At 43.4% G+C, this 22438-nt stretch overlaps 13 pseudogenes; all 13 read right to left on the minus strand.

Annotated features, from left to right (window-relative positions):
- Window positions 1-809: 809 nt before the first annotated feature.
- LOC130339507 (U2 spliceosomal RNA) lies at window positions 810-1073 on the minus strand (annotated as a pseudogene).
- A 1428-nt stretch (window positions 1074-2501) lies between these two features.
- LOC130339518 (U2 spliceosomal RNA) lies at window positions 2502-2765 on the minus strand (annotated as a pseudogene).
- Window positions 2766-4236: 1471 nt separating this feature from the next.
- Window positions 4237-4501, minus strand: LOC130340397 (U2 spliceosomal RNA; annotated as a pseudogene).
- A 1470-nt stretch (window positions 4502-5971) lies between these two features.
- LOC130339529 (U2 spliceosomal RNA) lies at window positions 5972-6235 on the minus strand (annotated as a pseudogene).
- Window positions 6236-7701: 1466 nt separating this feature from the next.
- On the minus strand, window positions 7702-7965 carry LOC130342404 (U2 spliceosomal RNA; annotated as a pseudogene).
- A 1462-nt stretch (window positions 7966-9427) lies between these two features.
- LOC130339540 (U2 spliceosomal RNA) lies at window positions 9428-9691 on the minus strand (annotated as a pseudogene).
- A 1469-nt stretch (window positions 9692-11160) lies between these two features.
- LOC130337738 (U2 spliceosomal RNA) lies at window positions 11161-11424 on the minus strand (annotated as a pseudogene).
- Window positions 11425-12865: 1441 nt separating this feature from the next.
- LOC130340403 (U2 spliceosomal RNA) lies at window positions 12866-13130 on the minus strand (annotated as a pseudogene).
- A 1457-nt stretch (window positions 13131-14587) lies between these two features.
- LOC130340622 (U2 spliceosomal RNA) lies at window positions 14588-14853 on the minus strand (annotated as a pseudogene).
- A 1460-nt stretch (window positions 14854-16313) lies between these two features.
- LOC130341441 (U2 spliceosomal RNA) lies at window positions 16314-16578 on the minus strand (annotated as a pseudogene).
- Window positions 16579-18047: 1469 nt separating this feature from the next.
- On the minus strand, window positions 18048-18311 carry LOC130339551 (U2 spliceosomal RNA; annotated as a pseudogene).
- A 1466-nt stretch (window positions 18312-19777) lies between these two features.
- LOC130339937 (U2 spliceosomal RNA) lies at window positions 19778-20041 on the minus strand (annotated as a pseudogene).
- Window positions 20042-21517: 1476 nt separating this feature from the next.
- LOC130342415 (U2 spliceosomal RNA) lies at window positions 21518-21781 on the minus strand (annotated as a pseudogene).
- Window positions 21782-22438: the final 657 nt, after the last annotated feature.

The following is a 22438-nucleotide window of genomic DNA, read 5'->3' on the forward strand; positions in this document are numbered from 1 at the left end:
CTCCCATGAGGATCAGCCTCAACGGCTTTGTAGATTGCACTCATGTCAGCAACTCCATATACATTTTTTTTTCTTCATGCTTCTTTCTTCATCCTTTTTTCTTTCTGTCATTCAGACTTTCATTCATTCGATCTCTCTCACTCACTTGCTTTAACTCATTTGTTCTCACTCACTCACTCACTCACTCAATCACTCACTCACTCATTCACTCTCACTCACTCTCACTCTCTCACTCACTCGCTCACTAAGTCAGTCTCTCTCTCTCTCTCTTTTTCTTTTTATATATATTTTTTTCCGTCTTCTTCTTCTTCTTCTTCAGACCCTGTCATAGCACTAATGCCTTTCCAATACCACCAGCAGATGGAGACACTCCATTGCAACATTGGTTGTGAGCAGCAGTTTCTAAAAACAAATGCCTCATGGCGGATTTCCCATCCATCAATGGATGGTAAATTTTGTTTTTATCATTCACTGACCACAGAAACCAATGCATGGTCAAGCAACAGCAATGACACACCCTTGTGTATAGGCATGAGACCCTCATGTCATTTAACAGGATTCAGCACCACCCACAAGACAGCTACCTGTCATGTCATGTCAAACCTGCACAGGTGTGCTAGATTATTATTATTTAGTTTTATTTTATTTTTTTACACCAATCAGTCTGCAAACATGGTCATTAAAACGCTAAATGAATAGACGTTCATAAACCAGTCAGTGCAACTCATCATTTTGGTCTCCAATTCTCAAACTCAAATTCTCACCCACGGAGGATTAAATGAGAATCTTTCTTGTTTAACACTGGAATGGGGTGGTGCACTGTTCACTACCCGAAGATACTGCCACATCGGGTCAATGCATAGGGCGACAGAAGCAAGCTTCCAAATCAGCTCCCTTTCTCAAAAATCCATTTAATTTATGGTCCCCAGATAGGGAACGTATGTATCAGTATGTGCTCACAAGTCACCCAAGTGCAAGTATTCACACAAAAAAAAACGTGCCTCAGGATGCGATCTGTCGCAAGATCCTTTCTTTTTTTACACTTGATCTAAGCCAAAAGGCCTAGAGGGGATAACCGGGAAAGGGGTGGACCCAACCATGTCCCCTTCATGAGCACTCACATTACTCATAGGAATGGAAGGAAGGCTGGCAGCCAACCAGCCTCCCATACACTTTCTGGGTGGGTGGCAGTCAGCCACCCATACATACATACAGCACAGGCTAAACCCACATCATCACTTAAAAAAAGGACAGGCGACCATTGCACTCTGATGGAGCATTTAGCAATGCAATCCATAGCCTGGCTTTTGCCTGAACCCCCATCACTCCTCCTCTTGCATATAAGACAATATTTCAGATCTGCATATGAAAACAACACGCCTACCTTTGTTGCACATAGCTGCCTGCCTGTCTCTAGTTACCCCACTGGCTGTAGCTGCGTCCCTTCCGACATGGAATAACACCAACTGTAACGATAAACTGAAAATTAACAGTATAAACCTGCATCATTTTGGACTCTGGTATTTGCTGAATCCGGGTGACCTGACAATCGATGGTGGTGCCGCTGGTGATTCTGGCCTTCTTGGAATCTGTTGGGCCTATGTGTTAGCTCACACATCACTTGGGTATCCATGGTAACTACCACAACATGGTCATCTGCAGTTTACATCTAGCCCGTGGCATTGAATGGCATTTTAAAAGTGCTAAGGGTCCTGGTGCAATAATCCTCCCATGAGGATCAGCCTCAACGGCTTTGTAGATTGCACTCATGTCAGCAACTCCATATACATTTTTTTTTCTTCATGCTTCTTTCTTCATACTTTTTTCTTTCTGTCATTCAGACTTTCATTCATTCGATCTCACTCACTTGCTTTAACTCATTTGTTCTCACTCACTCATTCACTCTCACTCACTCTCACTCTCTCACTCACTCGCTCACTAAGTCAGTCTCTCTCTCTCTCTTTTTCTTTTTATATATATTTTTTTCCGTCTTCTTCTTCTTCTTCTTCAGACCCTGTCATAGCACTAATGCCTTTCCAATACCACCAGCAGATGGAGACACTCCATTGCAACATTGGTTGTGAGCAGCAGTTTCTAAAAACAAATGCCTCATGGCGGATTTCCCATCCATCAATGGATGGTAAATTTTGTTTTTATCATTCACTGACCACAGAAACCAATGCATGGTCAAGCAACAGCAATGACACACCCTTGTGTATAGGCATGAGACCCTCATGTCATTTAACAGGATTCAGCACCACCCACAAGACAGCTACCTGTCATGTCATGTCAAACCTGCACAGGTGTGCTAGATTATTATTATTTAGTTTTATTTTATTTTTTTACACCAATCAGTGTGCAAACATGGTCATTAAAACGCTAAATGAATAGACGTTCATAAACCAGTCAGTGCAACTCATCATTTTGGTCTCCAATTCTCAAACTCAAATTCTCACCCACGGAGGATTAAATGAGAATCTTTCTTGTTTAACACTGGAATGGGGTGGTGCACTGTTCACTACCCGAAGATACTGCCACATCGGGTCAATGCATAGGGCGACAGAAGCAAGCTTCCAAATCAGCTCCCTTTCTCAAAAATCCATTTAATTTATGGTCCCCAGATAGGGAACGTATGTATCAGTATGTGCTCACAAGTCACCCAAGTGCAAGTATTCACACAAAAAAAAACGTGCCTCAGGATGCGATCTGTCGCAAGATCCTTTCTTTTTTTACACTTGATCTAAGCCAAAAGGCCTAGAGGGGATAACCGGGAAAGGGGTGGACCCAACCATGTCCCCTTCATGAGCACTCACATTACTCATAGGAATGGAAGGAAGGCTGGCAGCCAACCAGACTCCCATACACTCTCTGGGTGGGTGGCAGTCAGCCACCCATACATACAGCACAGGCTAAACCCACATCATCACTTAAAAAAAGGACAGGCGAGCATTGCACTCTGATGGAGCATTTAGCAATGCAATCCATAGCCTGGCTTTTGCCTGAACCCCCATCACTCCTCCTCTTGCATATAAGACAATATTTCAGATCTGCATATGAAAACAACACGCCTACCTTTGTTGCACATAGCTGCATGCCTGTCTCTAGTTACCCCACTGGCTGTAGCTGCGTCCCTTCCGACATGGAATAACACCAACTGTAACGATAAACTGAAAATTAACAGTATAAACCTGCATCATTTTGGACTCTGGTATTTGCTGAATCCGGGTGACCTGACAATCGATGGTGGTGCCGCTGGTGATTCTGGCCTTCTTGGAATCTGTTGGGCCTATGTGTTAGCTCACACATCACTTGGGTATCCATGGTAACTACCACAACATGGTCATCTGCAGTTTACATCTAGCCCGTGGCATTGAATGGCATTTTAAAAGTGCTAAGGGTCCTGGTGCAATAATCCTCCCATGAGGATCAGCCTCAACGGCTTTGTAGATTGCACTCATGTCAGCAACTCCATATACATTTTTTTTTCTTCATGCTTCTTTCTTCATCCTTTTTTCTTTCTGTCATTCAGACTTTCATTCATTCGATCTCTCTCACTCACTTGCTTTAACTCATTTGTTCTCACTCACTCACTCACTCACTCAATCACTCACTCACTCATTCACTCTCACTCACTCTCACTCTCTCACTCACTCGCTCACTAAGTCAGTCTCTCTCTCTCTCTCTCTCTCTCTCTTTTTATATATATTTTTTTCCGTCTTCTTCTTCTTCTTCTTCTTCTTCTTCAGATCCTGTCATAGCACTAATGCCTTTCCAATACCACCAGCAGATGGAGACACTTCATTGCAACATTGGTTGTGAGCAGCAGTTTCTAAAAACAAATGCCTCATGGCAGATTTCCAATCCATCAATGGATGGTAAATTTTGTTTTTATCATTCACTGACCACAGAAACCAATGCATGGTCAAGCAACAGCAATGACACACCCTTGTGTATAGGCATGAGACCCTCATGTCATTTAACAGGATTCAGCACCACCCACAAGACAGCTACCTGTCATGTCATGTCAAACCTGCACAGGTGTGCTAGATTATTATTATTTAGTTTTATTTTATTTTTTTACACCAATCAGTGTGCAAACATGGTCATTAAAACGCTAAATGAATAGACGTTCATAAACCAGTCAGTGCAACTCATCATTTTGGTCTCCAATTCTCAAACTCAAATTCTCACCCACGGAGGATTAAATGAGAATCTTTCTTGTTTAACACTGGAATGGGGTGGTGCACTGTTCACTACCCGAAGATACTGCCACATCGGGTCAATGCATAGGGCGACAGAAGCAAGCTTCCAAATCAGCTCCCTTTCTCAAAAATCCATTTAATTTATGGTCCCCAGATAGGGAACGTATGTATCAGTATGTGCTCACAAGTCACCCAAGTGCAAGTATTCACACAAAAAAAAAACGTGCCTCAGGATGCGATCTGTCGCAAGATCCTTTCTTTTTTTACACTTGATCTAAGCCAAAAGGCCTAGAGGGGATAACCGGGAAAGGGGTGGACCCAACCATGTCCCCTTCATGAGCACTCACATTACTCATAGGAATGGAAGGAAGGCTGGCAGCCAACCAGCCTCCCATACACTTTCTGGGTGGGTGGCAGTCAGCCACCCATACATACATACAGCACAGGCTAAACCCACATCATCACTTAAAAAAAGGACAGGCGACCATTGCACTCTGATGGAGCATTTAGCAATGCAATCCATAGCCTGGCTTTTGCCTGAACCCCCATCACTCCTCCTCTTGCATATAAGACAATATTTCAGATCTGCATATGAAAACAACACGCCTACCTTTGTTGCACATAGCTGCCTGCCTGTCTCTAGTTACCCCACTGGCTGTAGCTGCGTCCCTTCCGACATGGAATAACACCAACTGTAACGATAAACTGAAAATTAACAGTATAAACCTGCATCATTTTGGACTCTGGTATTTGCTGAATCCGGGTGACCTGACAATCGATGGTGGTGCCGCTGGTGATTCTGGCCTTCTTGGAATCTGTTGGGCCTATGTGTTAGCTCACACATCACTTGGGTATCCATGGTAACTACCACAACATGGTCATCTGCAGTTTACATCTAGCCCGTGGCATTGAATGGCATTTTAAAAGTGCTAAGGGTCCTGGTGCAATAATCCTCCCATGAGGATCAGCCTCAACGGCTTTGTAGATTGCACTCATGTCAGCAACTCCATATACATTTTTTTTTCTTCATGCTTCTTTCTTCATCCTTTTTTCTTTCTGTCATTCAGACTTTCATTCATTCGATCTCTCTCACTCACTTGCTTTAACTCATTTGTTCTCACTCACTCACTCACTCACTCAATCACTCACTCATTCACTCTCACTCACTCTCACTCTCTCACTCACTCGCTCACTAAGTCAGTCTCTCTCTCTCTCTCTCTTTTTTTTTTTATATATATTTTTTTTCCGTCTTCTTCTTCTTCTTCTTCTTCTTCTTCAGACCCTGTCATAGCACTAATGCCTTTTCAATACCACCAGCAGATGGAGACACTCCATTGCAACATTGGTTGTGAGCAGCAGTTTCTAAAAACAAATGCCTCATGGCGGATTTCCCATCCATCAATGGATGGTAAATTTTGTTTTTATCATTCACTGACCACAGAAACCAATGCATGGTCAAGCAACAGCAATGACACACCCTTGTGTATAGGCATGAGACCCTCATGTCATTTAACAGGATTCAGCACCACCCACAAGACAGCTACCTGTCATGTCATGTCAAACCTGCACAGGTGTGCTAGATTATTATTATTTAGTTTTATTTTATTTTTTTACACCAATCAGTGTGCAAACATGGTCATTAAAACGCTAAATGAATAGACGTTCATAAACCAGTCAGTGCAACTCATCATTTTAGTCTCCAATTCTCAAACTCAAATTCTCACCCACGGAGGATTAAATGAGAATCTTTCTTGTTTAACACTGGAATGGGGTGGTGCACTGTTCACTACCCGAAGATACTGCCACATCGGGTCAATGCATAGGGCGACAGAAGCAAGCTTCCAAATCAGCTCCCTTTCTCAAAAATCCATTTAATTTATGGTCCCCAGATAGGGAACGTATGTATCAGTATGTGCTCACAAGTCACCCAAGTGCAAGTATTCACACAAAAAAAAACGTGCCTCAGGATGCGATCTGTCGCAAGATCCTTTCTTTTTTTACACTTGATCTAAGCCAAAAGGCCTAGAGGGGATAACCGGGAAAGGGGTGGACCCAACCATGTCCCCTTCATGAGCACTCACATTACTCATAGGAATGGAAGGAAGGCTGGCAGCCAACCAGCCTCCCATACACTTTCTGGGTGGGTGGCAGTCAGCCACCCATACATACATACAGCACAGGCTAAACCCACATCATCACTTAAAAAAAGGACAGGCGACCATTGCACTCTGATGGAGCATTTAGCAATGCAATCCATAGCCTGGCTTTTGCCTGAACCCCCATCACTCCTCCTCTTGCATATAAGACAATATTTCAGATCTGCATATGAAAACAACACGCCTACCTTTGTTGCACATAGCTGCCTGCCTGTCTCTAGTTACCCCACTGGCTGTAGCTGCGTCCCTTCCGACATGGAATAACACCAACTGTAACGATAAACTGAAAATTAACAGTATAAACCTGCATCATTTTGGACTCTGGTATTTGCTGAATCCGGGTGACCTGACAATCGATGGTGGTGCCGCTGGTGATTCTGGCCTTCTTGGAATCTGTTGGGCCTATGTGTTAGCTCACACATCACTTGGGTATCCATGGTAACTACCACAACATGGTCATCTGCAGTTTACATCTAGCCCGTGGCATTGAATGGCATTTTAAAAGTGCTAAGGGTCCTGGTGCAATAATCCTCCCATGAGGATCAGCCTCAACGGCTTTGTAGATTGCACTCATGTCAGCAACTCCATATACATTTTTTTTTCTTCATGCTTCTTTCTTCATCCTTTTTTCTTTCTGTCATTCAGACTTTCATTCATTCGATCTCTCTCACTCACTTGCTTTAACTCATTTGTTCTCACTCACTCACTCACTCAATCACTCACTCACTCATTCACTCTCACTCACTCTCACTCTCTCACTCACTCGCTCACTAAGTCAGTCTCTCTCTCTCTCTCTCTTTTTCTTTTTATATATATTTTTTTCCGTCTTCTTCTTCTTCTTCTTCTTCTTCAGACCCTGTCATAGCACTAATGCCTTTCCAATACCACCAGCAGATGGAGACACTCCATTGCAACATTGGTTGTGAGCAGCAGTTTCTAAAAACAAATGCCTCATGGCGGATTTCCCATCCATCAATGGATGGTAAATTTTGTTTTTATCATTCACTGACCACAGAAACCAATGCATGGTCAAGCAACAGCAATGACACACCCTTGTGTATAGGCATGAGACCCTCATGTCATTTAACAGGATTCAGCACCACCCACAAGACAGCTACCTGTCATGTCATGTCAAACCTGCACAGGTGTGCTAGATTATTATTATTTAGTTTTATTTTATTTTTTTACACCAATCAGTGTGCAAACATGGTCATTAAAACGCTAAATGAATAGACGTTCATAAACCAGTCAATGCAACTCATCATTTTGGTCTCCAATTCTCAAACTCAAATTCTCACCCACGGAGGATTAAATGAGAATCTTTCTTGTTTAACACTGGAATGGGGTGGTGCACTGTTCACTACCCGAAGATACTGCCACATCGGGTCAATGCATAGGGCGACAGAAGCAAGTTCCAAATCAGCTCCCTTTCTCAAAAATCCATTTAATTTATGGTCCCCAGATAGGGAACGTATGTATCAGTATGTGCTCACAAGTCACCCAAGTGCAAGTATTCACACAAAAAAAAAACGTGCCTCAGGATGCGATCTGTCGCAAGATCCTTTCTTTTTTTACACTTGATCTAAGCCAAAAGGCCTAGAGGGGATAACCGGGAAAGGGGTGGACCCAACCATGTCCCCTTCATGAGCACTCACATTACTCATAGGAATGGAAGGAAGGCTGGCAGCCAACCAGCCTCCCATACACTTTCTGGGTGGGTGGCAGTCAGCCACCCATACATACATACAGCACAGGCTAAACCCACATCATCACTTAAAAAAAGGACAGGCGACCATTGCACTCTGATGGAGCATTTAGCAATGCAATCCATAGCCTGGCTTTTGCCTGAACCCCCATCACTCCTCCTCTTGCATATAAGACAATATTTCAGATCTGCATATGAAAACAACACGCCTACCTTTGTTGCACATAGCTGCCTGCCTGTCTCTAGTTACCCCACTGGCTGTAGCTGCGTCCCTTCCGACATGGAATAACACCAACTGTAACGATAAACTGAAAATTAACAGTATAAACCTGCATCATTTTGGACTCTGGTATTTGCTGAATCCGGGTGACCTGACAATCGATGGTGGTGCCGCTGGTGATTCTGGCCTTCTTGGAATCTGTTGGGCCTATGTGTTAGCTCACACATCACTTGGGTATCCATGGTAACTACCACAACATGGTCATCTGCAGTTTACATCTAGCCCGTGGCATTGAATGGCATTTTAAAAGTGCTAAGGGTCCTGGTGCAATAATCCTCCCATGAGGATCAGCCTCAACGGCTTTGTAGATTGCACTCATGTCAGCAACTCCATATACATTTTTTTTTCTTCATGCTTCTTTCTTCATCCTTTTTTCTTTCTGTCATTCAGACTTTCATTCATTCGATCTCTCTCACTCACTTGCTTTAACTCATTTGTTCTCACTCACTCACTCACTCACTCAATCACTCACTCACTCATTCACTCTCACTCACTCTCACTCTCTCACTCACTCGCTCACTAAGTCAGTCTCTCTCTCTCTCTCTTTTTCTTTTTATATATATTTTTTTCCGTCTTCTTCTTCTTCTTCTTCAGACCCTGTCATAGCACTAATGCCTTTCCAATACCACCAGCAGATGGAGACACTCCATTGCAACATTGGTTGTGAGCAGCAGTTTCTAAAAACAAATGCCTCATGGCGGATTTCCCATCCATCAATGGATGGTAAATTTTGTTTTTATCATTCACTGACCACAGAAACCAATGCATGGTCAAGCAACAGCAATGACACACCCTTGTGTATAGGCATGAGACCCTCATGTCATTTAACAGGATTCAGCACCACCCACAAGACAGCTACCTGTCATGTCATGTCAAACCTGCACAGGTGTGCTAGATTATTATTATTTAGTTTTATTTTATTTTTTTACACCAATCAGTGTGCAAACATGGTCATTAAAACGCTAAATGAATAGACGTTCATAAACCAGTTAGTGCAACTCATCATTTTGGTCTCCAATTCTCAAACTCAAATTCTCACCCACGGAGGATTAAATGAGAATCTTTCTTGTTTAACACTGGAATGGGGTGGTGCACTGTTCACTACCCGAAGATACTGCCACATCGGGTCAATGCATAGGGCGACAGAAGCAAGCTTCCAAATCAGCTCCCTTTCTCAAAAATCCATTTAATTTATGGTCCCCAGATAGGGAACGTATGTATCAGTATGTGCTCACAAGTCACCCAAGTGCAAGTATTCACACAAAAAAAAACGTGCCTCAGGATGCGATCTGTCGCAAGATCCTTTCTTTTTTTACACTTGATCTAAGCCAAAAGGCCTAGAGGGGATAACCGGGAAAGGGGTGGACCCAACCATGTCCCCTTCATGAGCACTCACATTACTCATAGGAATGGAAGGAAGGCTGGCAGCCAACCAGCCTCCCATACACTTTCTGGGTGGGTGGCAGTCAGCCACCCATACATACATACAGCACAGGCGAAACCCACATCATCACTTAAAAAAAGGACAGGCGACCATTGCACTCTGATGGAGCATTTAGCAATGCAATCCATAGCCTGGCTTTTGCCTGAACCCCCATCACTCCTCCTCTTGCATATAAGACAATATTTCAGATCTGCATATGAAAACAACACGCCTACCTTTGTTGCACATAGCTGCCTGCCTGTCTCTAGTTACCCCACTGGCTGTAGCTGCGTCCCTTCCGACATGGAATAACACCAACTGTAACGATAAACTGAAAATTAACAGTATAAACCTGCATCATTTTGGACTCTGGTATTTGCTGAATCCGGGTGACCTGACAATCGATGGTGGTGCCGCTGGTGATTCTGGCCTTCTTGGAATCTGTTGGGCCTATGTGTTAGCTCACACATCACTTGGGTATCCATGGTAACTACCACAACATGGTCATCTGCAGTTTACATCTAGCCCGTGGCATTGAATGGCATTTTAAAAGTGCTAAGGGTCCTGGTGCAATAATCCTCCCATGAGGATCAGCCTCAACGGCTTTGTAGATTGCACTCATGTCAGCAACTCCATATACATTTTTTTTTCTTCATGCTTCTTTCTTCATCCTTTTTTCTTTCTGTCATTCAGACTTTCATTCATTCGATCTCTCTCACTCACTTGCTTTAACTCATTTGTTCTCACTCACTCACTCACTCAATCACTCACTCACTCATTCACTCTCACTCACTCTCACTCTCTCACTCACTCGCTCACTAAGTCAGTCTCTCTCTCTCTCTCTCTTTTTCTTTTTATATATATTTTTTTCCGTCTTCTTCTTCTTCTTCTTCTTCTTCTTCAGACCCTGTCATAGCACTAATGCCTTTCCAATACCACCAGCAGATGGAGACACTCCATTGCAACATTGGTTGTGAGCAGCAGTTTCTAAAAACAAATGCCTCATGGCGGATTTCCCATCCATCAATGGATGGTAAATTTTGTTTTTATCATTCACTGACCACAGAAACCAATGCATGGTCAAGCAACAGCAATGACACACCCTTGTGTATAGGCATGAGACCCTCATGTCATTTAACAGGATTCAGCACCACCCACAAGACAGCTACCTGTCATGTCATGTCAAACCTGCACAGGTGTGCTAGATTATTATTATTTAGTTTTATTTTATTTTTTTACACCAATCAGTGTGCAAACATGGTCATTAAAACGCTAAATGAATAGACGTTCATAAACCAGTCAGTGCAACTCATCATTTTGGTCTCCAATTCTCAAACTCAAATTCTCACCCACGGAGGATTAAATGAGAATCTTTCTTGTTTAACACTGGAATGGGGTGGTGCACTGTTCACTACCCGAAGATACTGCCACATCGGGTCAATGCATAGGGCGAAAGAAGCAAGCTTCCAAATCAGCTCCCTTTCTCAAAAATCCATTTAATTTATGGTCCCCAGATAGGGAACGTATGTATCAGTATGTGCTCACAAGTCACCCAAGTGCAAGTATTCACACAAAAAAAAACGTGCCTCAGGATGCGATCTGTCGCAAGATCCTTTCTTTTTTTACACTTGATCTAAGCCAAAAGGCCTAGAGGGGATAACCGGGAAAGGGGTGGACCCAACCATGTCCCCTTCATGAGCACTCACATTACTCATAGGAATGGAAGGAAGGCTGGCAGCCAACCAGCCTCCCATACACTTTCTGGGTGGGTGGCAGTCAGCCACCCATACATACATACAGCACAGGCTAAACCCACATCATCACTTAAAAAAAGGACAGGCGACCATTGCACTCTGATGGAGCATTTAGCAATGCAATCCATAGCCTGGCTTTTGCCTGAACCCCCATCACTCCTCCTCTTGCATATAAGACAATATTTCAGATCTGCATATGAAAACAACACGCCTACCTTTGTTGCACATAGCTGCCTGCCTGTCTCTAGTTACCCCACTGGCTGTAGCTGCGTCCCTTCCGACATGGAATAACACCAACTGTAACGATAAACTGAAAATTAACAGTATAAACCTGCATCATTTTGGACTCTGGTATTTGCTGAATCCGGGTGACCTGACAATCGATGGTGGTGCCGCTGGTGATTCTGGCCTTCTTGGAATCTGTTGGGCCTATGTGTTAGCTCACACATCACTTGGGTATCCATGGTAACTACCACAACATGGTCATCTGCAGTTTACATCTAGCCCGTGGCATTGAATGGCATTTTAAAAGTGCTAAGGGTCCTGGTGCAATAATCCTCCCATGAGGATCAGCCTCAACGGCTTTGTAGATTGCACTCATGTCAGCAACTCCATATACATTTTTTTTTCTTCATGCTTCTTTCTTCATCCTTTTTTCTTTCTGTCATTCAGACTTTCATTCATTCGATCTCTCTCACTCACTTGCTTTAACTCATTTGTTCTCACTCACTCACTCACTCATTCACTCTCACTCACTCTCACTCTCTCACTCACTCGCTCACTAAGTCAGTCTCTCTCTCTCTCTCTCTTTTTCTTTTTATATATATTTTTTTCCGTCTTCTTCTTCTTCTTCAGACCCTGTCATAGCACTAATGCCTTTCCAATACCACCAGCAGATGGAGACACTCCATTGCAACATTGGTTGTGAGCAGCAGTTTCTAAAAACAAATGCCTCATGGCGGATTTCCCATCCATCAATGGATGGTAAATTTTGTTTTTATCATTCACTGACCACAGAAACCAATGCATGGTCAAGCAACAGCAATGACACACCCTTGTGTATAGGCATGAGACCCTCATGTCATTTAACAGGATTCAGCACCACCCACAAGACAGCTACCTGTCATGTCATGTCAAACCTGCACAGGTGTGCTAGATTATTATTATTTAGTTTTATTTTATTTTTTTACACCAATCAGTGTGCAAACATGGTCATTAAAACGCTAAATGAATAGACGTTCATAAACCAGTCAGTGCAACTCATCATTTTGGTCTCCAATTCTCAAACTCAAATTCTCACCCACGGAGGATTAAATGAGAATCTTTCTTGTTTAACACTGGAATGGGGTGGTGCACTGTTCACTACCCGAAGATACTGCCACATCGGGTCAATGCATAGGGCGACAGAAGCAAGCTTCCAAATCAGCTCCCTTTCTCAAAAATCCATTTAATTTATGGTCCCCAGATAGGGAACGTATGTATCAGTATGTGCTCACAAGTCACCCAAGTGCAAGTATTCACACAAAAAAAAAACGTGCCTCAGGATGCGATCTGTCGCAAGATCCTTTCTTTTTTTACACTTGATCTAAGCCAAAAGGCCTAGAGGGGATAACCGGGAAAGGGGTGGACCCAACCATGTCCCCTTCATGAGCACTCACATTACTCATAGGAATGGAAGGAAGGCTGGCAGCCAACCAGCCTCCCATACACTTTCTGGGTGGGTGGCAGTCAGCCACCCATACATACATACATACAGCACAGGCTAAACCCACATCATCACTTAAAAAAAGGACAGGCGACCATTGCACTCTGATGGAGCATTTAGCAATGCAATCCATAGCCTGGCTTTTGCCTGAACCCCCATCACTCCTCCTCTTGCATATAAGACAATATTTCAGATCTGCATATGAAAACAACACGCCTACCTTTGTTGCACATAGCTGCCTGCCTGTCTCTAGTTACCCCACTGGCTGTAGCTGCGTCCCTTCCGACATGGAATAACACCAACTGTAACGATAAACTGAAAATTAACAGTATAAACCTGCATCATTTTGGACTCTGGTATTTGCTGAATCCGGGTGACCTGACAATCGATGGTGGTGCCGCTGGTGATTCTGGCCTTCTTGGAATCTGTTGGGCCTATGTGTTAGCTCACACATCACTTGGGTATCCATGGTAACTACCACAACATGGTCATCTGCAGTTTACATCTAGCCCGTGGCATTGAATGGCATTTTAAAAGTGCTAAGGGTCCTGGTGCAATAATCCTCCCATGAGGATCAGCCTCAACGGCTTTGTAGATTGCACTCATGTCAGCAACTCCATATACATTTTTTTTTTCTTCATGCTTCTTTCTTCATCCTTTTTTCTTTCTGTCATTCAGACTTTCATTCATTCGATCTCTCTCACTCACTTGCTTTAACTCATTTGTTCTCACTCACTCACTCACTCAATCACTCACTCACTCATTCACTCTCACTCACTCTCACTCTCTCGCTCACTAAGTCAGTCTCTCTCTCTCTCTCTCTCTCTCTTTTTCTTTATATTTTTTTCCGTCTTCTTCTTCTTCTTCTTCAGACCCTGTCATAGCACTAATGCCTTTCCAATACCACCAGCAGATGGAGACACTCCATTGCAACATTGGTTGTGAGCAGCAGTTTCTAAAAACAAATGCCTCATGGCGGATTTCCCATCCATCAATGGATGGTAAATTTTGTTTTTATCATTCACTGACCACAGAAACCAATGCATGGTCAAGCAACAGCAATGACACACCCTTGTGTATAGGCATGAGACCCTCATGTCATTTAACAGGATTCAGCACCACCCACAAGACAGCTACCTGTCATGTCATGTCAAACCTGCACAGGTGTGCTAGATTATTATTATTTAGTTTTATTTTATTTTTTTACACCAATCAGTGTGCAAACATGGTCATTAAAACGCTAAATGAATAGACGTTCATAAACCAGTCAGTGCAACTCATCATTTTGGTCTCCAATTCTCAAACTCAAATTCTCACCCACGGAGGATTAAATGAGAATCTTTCTTGTTTAACACTGGAATGGGGTGGTGCACTGTTCACTACCCGAAGATACTGCCACATCGGGTCAATGCATAGGGCGACAGAAGCAAGCTTCCAAATCAGCTCCCTTTCTCAAAAATCCATTTAATTTATGGTCCCCAGATAGGGAACGTATGTATCAGTATGTGCTCACAAGTCACCCAAGTGCAAGTATTCACACAAAAAAAAAAACGTGCCTCAGGATGCAATCTGTCGCAAGATCCTTTCTTTTTTTACACTTGATCTAAGCCAAAAGGCCTAGAGGGGATAACCGGGAAAGGGGTGGACCCAACCATGTCCCCTTCATGAGCACTCACATTACTCATAGGAATGGAAGGAAGGCTGGCAGCCAACCAGCCTCCCATACACTTTCTGGGTGGGTGGCAGTCAGCCACCCATACATACATACAGCACAGGCTAAACCCACATCATCACTTAAAAAAAGGACAGGCGACCATTGCACTCTGATGGAGCATTTAGCAATGCAATCCATAGCCTGGCTTTTGCCTGAACCCCCATCACTCCTCCTCTTGCATATAAGACAATATTTCAGATCTGCATATGAAAACAACACGCCTACCTTTGTTGCACATAGCTGCCTGCCTGTCTCTAGTTACCCCACTGGCTGTAGCTGCGTCCCTTCCGACATGGAATAACACCAACTGTAACGATAAACTGAAAATTAACAGTATAAACCTGCATCATTTTGGACTCTGGTATTTGCTGAATCCGGGTGACCTGACAATCGATGGTGGTGCCGCTGGTGATTCTGGCCTTCTTGGAATCTGTTGGGCCTATGTGTTAGCTCACACATCACTTGGGTATCCATGGTAACTACCACAACATGGTCATCTGCAGTTTACATCTAGCCCGTGGCATTGAATGGCATTTTAAAAGTGCTAAGGGTCCTGGTGCAATAATCCTCCCATGAGGATCAGCCTCAACGGCTTTGTAGATTGCACTCATGTCAGCAACTCCATATACATTTTTTTTTCTTCATGCTTCTTTCTTCATCCTTTTTTCTTTCTGTCATTCAGACTTTCATTCATTCGATCTCTCTCACTCACTTGCTTTAACTCATTTGTTCTCACTCACTCACTCACTCAATCACTCACTCACTCATTCACTCTCACTCACTCTCACTCTCTCACTCACTCGCTCACTAAGTCAGTCTCTCTCTCTCTCTCTCTTTTTCTTTTTATATATATTTTTTTCCGTCTTCTTCTTCTTCTTCTTCAGACCCTGTCATAGCACTAATGCCTTTCCAATACCACCAGCAGATGGAGACACTCCATTGCAACATTGGTTGTGAGCAGCAGTTTCTAAAAACAAATGCCTCATGGCGGATTTCCCATCCATCAATGGATGGTAAATTTTGTTGTTATCATTCACTGACCACATAAACCAATGCATGGTCAAGCAACAGCAATGACACACCCTTGTGTATAGGCATGAGACCCTCATGTCATTTAACAGGATTCAGCACCACCCACAAGACAGCTACCTGTCATGTCATGTCAAACCTGCACAGGTGTGCTAGATTATTATTATTTAGTTTTATTTTATTTTTTTACACCAATCAGTGTGCAAACATGGTCATTAAAACGCTAAATGAATAGACGTTCATAAACCAGTCAGTGCAACTCATCATTTTGGTCTCCAATTCTCAAACTCAAATTCTCACCCACGGAGGATTAAATGAGAATCTTTCTTGTTTAACACTGGAATGGGGTGGTGCACTGTTCACTACCCGAAGATACTGCCACATCGGGTCAATGCATAGGGCGACAGAAGCAAGCTTCCAAATCAGCTCCCTTTCTCAAAAATCCATTTAATTTATGGTCCCCAGATAGGGAATGTATGTATCAGTATGTGCTCACAAGTCACCCAAGTGCAAGTATTCACACAAAAAAAAAACGTGCCTCAGGATGCGATCTGTCGCAAGATCCTTTCTTTTTTTACACTTGATCTAAGCCAAAAGGCCTAGAGGGGATAACCGGGAAAGGGGTGGACCCAACCATGTCCCCTTCATGAGCACTCACATTACTCATAGGAATGGAAGGAAGGCTGGCAGCCAACCAGCCTCCCATACACTTTCTGGGTGGGTGGCAGTCAGCCACCCATACATACATACAGCACAGGCTAAACCCACATCATCACTTAAAAAAAGGACAGGCGACCATTGCACTCTGATGGAGCATTTAGCAATGCAATCCATAGCCTGGCTTTTGCCTGAACCCCCATCACTCCTCCTCTTGCATATAAGACAATATTTCAGATCTGCATATGAAAACAACACGCCTACCTTTGTTGCACATAGCTGCCTGCCTGTCTCTAGTTACCCCACTGGCTGTAGCTGCGTCCCTTCCGACATGGAATAACACCAACTGTAACGATAAACTGAAAATTAACAGTATAAACCTGCATCATTTTGGACTCTGGTATTTGCTGTATCCGGGTGACCTGACAATCGATGGTGGTGCCGCTGGTGATTCTGGCCTTCTTGGAATCTGTTGGGCCTATGTGTTAGCTCACACATCACTTGGGTATCCATGGTAACTACCACAACATGGTCATCTGCAGTTTACATCTAGCCCGTGGCATTGAATGGCATTTTAAAAGTGCTAAGGGTCCTGGTGCAATAATCCTCCCATGAGGATCAGCCTCAACGGCTTTGTAGATTGCACTCATGTCAGCAACTCCATATACATTTTTTTTTCTTCATGCTTCTTTCTTCATCCTTTTTTCTTTCTGTCATTCAGACTTTCATTCATTCGATCTCTCTCACTCACTTGCTTTAACTCATTTGTTCTCACTCACTCACTCACTCAATCACTCACTCACTCATTCACTCTCACTCACTCTCACTCTCTCACTCACTCGCTCACTAAGTCAGTCTCTCTCTCTCTCTCTCTTTTTCTTTTTATATATATTTTTTTCCGTCTTCTTCTTCTTCTTCTTCTTCTTCTTCAGACCCTGTCATAGCACTAATGCCTTTTCAATACCACCAGCAGATGGAGACACTCCATTGCAACATTGGTTGTGAGCAGCAGTTTCTAAAAACAAATGCCTCATGGCGGATTTCCCATCCATCAATGGATGGTAAATTTTGTTTTTATCATTCACTGACCACAGAAACCAATGCATGGTCAAGCAACAGCAATGACACACCCTTGTGTATAGGCATGAGACCCTCATGTCATTTAACAGGATTCAGCACCACCCACAAGACAGCTACCTGTCATGTCATGTCAAACCTGCACAGGTGTGCTAGATTATTATTATTTAGTTTTATTTTATTTTTTTACACCAATCAGTGTGCAAACATGGTCATTAAAACGCTAAATGAATAGACGTTCATAAACCAGTCAGTGCAACTCATCATTTTAGTCTCCAATTCTCAAACTCAAATTCTCACCCACGGAGGATTAAATGAGAATCTTTCTTGTTTAACACTGGAATGGGGTGGTGCACTGTTCACTACCCGAAGATACTGCCACATCGGGTCAATGCATAGGGCGACAGAAGCAAGCTTCCAAATCAGCTCCCTTTCTCAAAAATCCATTTAATTTATGGTCCCCAGATAGGGAACGTATGTATCAGTATGTGCTCACAAGTCACCCAAGTGCAAGTATTCACACAAAAAAAAACGTGCCTCAGGATGCGATCTGTCGCAAGATCCTTTCTTTTTTTACACTTGATCTAAGCCAAAAGGCCTAGAGGGGATAACCGGGAAAGGGGTGGACCCAACCATGTCCCCTTCATGAGCACTCACATTACTCATAGGAATGGAAGGAAGGCTGGCAGCCAACCAGCCTCCCATACACTTTCTGGGTGGGTGGCAGTCAGCCACCCATACATACATACAGCACAGGCTAAACCCACATCATCACTTAAAAAAAGGACAGGCGACCATTGCACTCTGATGGAGCATTTAGCAATGCAATCCATAGCCTGGCTTTTGCCTGAACCCCCATCACTCCTCCTCTTGCATATAAGACAATATTTCAGATCTGCATATGAAAACAACACGCCTACCTTTGTTGCACATAGCTGCCTGCCTGTCTCTAGTTACCCCACTGGCTGTAGCTGCGTCCCTTCCGACATGGAATAACACCAACTGTAACGATAAACTGAAAATTAACAGTATAAACCTGCATCATTTTGGACTCTGGTATTTGCTGAATCCGGGTGACCTGACAATCGATGGTGGTGCCGCTGGTGATTCTGGCCTTCTTGGAATCTGTTGGGCCTATGTGTTAGCTCACACATCACTTGGGTATCCATGGTAACTACCACAACATGGTCATCTGCAGTTTACATCTAGCCCGTGGCATTGAATGGCATTTTAAAAGTGCTAAGGGTCCTGGTGCAATAATCCTCCCATGAGGATCAGCCTCAACGGCTTTGTAGATTGCACTCATGTCAGCAACTCCATATACATTTTTTTTTCTTCATGCTTCTTTCTTCATCCTTTTTTCTTTCTGTCATTCAGACTTTCATTCATTCGATCTCTCTCACTCACTTGCTTTAACTCATTTGTTCTCACTCACTCACTCACTCAATCACTCACTCACTCATTCACTCTCACTCACTCTCACTCTCTCACTCACTCGCTCACTAAGTCAGTCTCTCTCTCTCTCTCTCTTTTTCTTTTTATATATATTTTTTTCCGTCTTCTTCTTCTTCTTCTTCTTCTTCAGACCCTGTCATAGCACTAATGCCTTTCCAATACCACCAGCAGATGGAGACACTCCATTGCAACATTGGTTGTGAGCAGCAGTTTCTAAAAACAAATGCCTCATGGCGGATTTCCCATCCATCAATGGATGGTAAATTTTGTTTTTATCATTCACTGACCACAGAAACCAATGCATGGTCAAGCAACAGCAATGACACACCCTTGTGTATAGGCATGAGACCCTCATGTCATTTAACAGGATTCAGCACCACCCACAAGACAGCTACCTGTCATGTCATGTCAAACCTGCACAGGTGTGCTAGATTATTATTATTTAGTTTTATTTTATTTTTTTACACCAATCAGTGTGCAAACATGGTCATTAAAACGCTAAATGAATAGACGTTCATAAACCAGTCAGTGCAACTCATCATTTTGGTCTCCAATTCTCAAACTCAAATTCTCACCCACGGAGGATTAAATGAGAATCTTTCTTGTTTAACACTGGAATGGGGTGGTGCACTGTTCACTACCCGAAGATACTGCCACATCGGGTCAATGCATAGGGCGACAGAAGCAAGCTTCCAAATCAGCTCCCTTTCTCAAAAATCCATTTAATTTATGGTCCCCAGATAGGGAACGTATGTATCAGTATGTGCTCACAAGTCACCCAAGTGCAAGTATTCACACAAAAAAAAACGTGCCTCAGAATGCGATCTGTCGCAAGATCCTTTCTTTTTTTACACTTGATCTAAGCCAAAAGGCCTAGAGGGGATAACCGGGAAAGGGGTGGACCCAACCATGTCCCCTTCATGAGCACTCACATTACTCATAGGAATGGAAGGAAGGCTGGCAGCCAACCAGCCTCCCATACACTTTCTGGGTGGGTGGCAGTCAGCCACCCATACATACATACAGCACAGGCTAAACCCACATCATCACTTAAAAAAAGGACAGGCGACCATTGCACTCTGATGGAGCATTTAGCAATGCAATCCATAGCCTGGCTTTTGCCTGAACCCCCATCACTCCTCCTCTTGCATATAAGACAATTTTTCAGATCTGCATATGAAAACAACACGCCTACCTTTGTTGCACATAGCTGCCTGCCTGTCTCTAGTTACCCCACTGGCTGTAGCTGCGTCCGTTCCGACATGGAATAACACCAACTGTAACGATAAACTGAAAATTAACAGTATAAACCTGCATCATTTTGGACTCTGGTATTTGCTGAATCCGGGTGACCTGACAATCGATGGTGGTGCCGCTGGTGATTCTGGCCTTCTTGGAATCTGTTGGGCCTATGTGTTAGCTCACACATCACTTGGGTATCCATGGTAACTACCACAACATGGTCATCTGCAGTTTACATCTAGCCCGTGGCATTGAATGGCATTTTAAAAGTGCTAAGGGTCCTGGTGCAATAATCCTCCCATGAGGATCAGCCTCAACGGCTTTGTAGATTGCACTCATGTCAGCAACTCCATATACATTTTTTTTTCTTCATGCTTCTTTCTTCATCCTTTTTTCTTTCTGTCATTCAGACTTTCATTCATTCGATCTCTCTCACTCACTTGCTTTAACTCATTTGTTCTCACTCACTCACTCACTCACTCACTCAATCACTCACTCACTCATTCACTCTCACTCACTCTCACTCTCTCACTCACTCGCTCACTAAGTCAGTCTCTCTCTCTCTCTCTCTCTTTTTCTTTTTATATATATTTTTTTCCGTCTTCTTCTTCCTCTTCTTCTTCTTCAGACCCTGTCATAGCACTAATGCCTTTCCAATACCACCAGCAGATGGAGACACTCCATTGCAACATTGGTTGTGAGCAGCAGTTTCTAAAAACAAATGCCTCATGGCGGATTTCCCATCCATCAATGGATGGTAAATTTTGTTTTTATCATTCACTGACCACAGAAACCAATGCATGGTCAAGCAACAGCAATGACACACCCTTGTGTATAGGCATGAGACCCTCATGTCATTTAACAGGATTCAGCACCACCCACAAGACAGCTACCTGTCATGTCATGTCAAACCTGCACAGGTGTGCTAGATTATTATTATTTAGTTTTATTTTATTTTTTTACACCAATCAGTGTGCAAACATGGTCATTAAAACGCTAAATGAATAGACGTTCATAAACCAGTCAGTGCAACTCATCATTTTGGTCTCCAATTCTCAAACTCAAATTCTCACCCACGGAGGATTAAATGAGAATCTTTCTTGTTTAACACTGGAATGGGGTGGTGCACTGTTCACTACCCGAAGATACTGCCACATCGGGTCAATGCATAGGGCGACAGAAGCAAGTTCCAAATCAGCTCCCTTTCTCAAAAATCCATTTAATTTATGGTCCCCAGATAGGGAACGTATGTATCAGTATGTGCTCACAAGTCACCCAAGTGCAAGTATTCACACAAAAAAAAAACGTGCCTCAGGATGCGATCTGTCGCAAGATCCTTTCTTTTTTTACACTTGATCTAAGCCAAAAGGCCTAGAGGGGATAACCGGGAAAGGGGTGGACCCAACCATGTCCCCTTCATGAGCACTCACATTACTCATAGGAATGGAAGGAAGGCTGGCAGCCAACCAGCCTCCCATACACTTTCTGGGTGGGTGGCAGTCAGCCACCCATACATACATACAGCACAGGCTAAACCCACATCATCACTTAAAAAAAGGACAGGCGACCATTGCACTCTGATGGAGCATTTAGCAATGCAATCCATAGCCTGGCTTTTGCCTGAACCCCCATCACTCCTCCTCTTGCATATAAGACAATATTTCAGATCTGCATATGAAAACAACACGCCTACCTTTGTTGCACATAGCTGCCTGCCTGTCTCTAGTTACCCCACTGGCTGTAGCTGCGTCCCTTCCGACATGGAATAACACCAACTGTAACGATAAACTGAAAATTAACAGTATAAACCTGCATCATTTTGGACTCTGGTATTTGCTGAATCCGGGTGACCTGACAATCGATGGTGGTGCCGCTGGTGATTCTGGCCTTCTTGGAATCTGTTGGGCCTATGTGTTAGCTCACACATCACTTGGGTATCCATGGTAACTACCACAACATGGTCATCTGCAGTTTACATCTAGCCCGTGGCATTGAATGGCATTTTAAAAGTGCTAAGGGTCCTGGTGCAATAATCCTCC

Source organism: Hyla sarda, chromosome 1 (assembly GCF_029499605.1).
Source record: "Hyla sarda isolate aHylSar1 chromosome 1, aHylSar1.hap1, whole genome shotgun sequence".
Lineage (NCBI taxonomy): Eukaryota > Metazoa > Chordata > Amphibia > Anura > Hylidae > Hyla > Hyla sarda.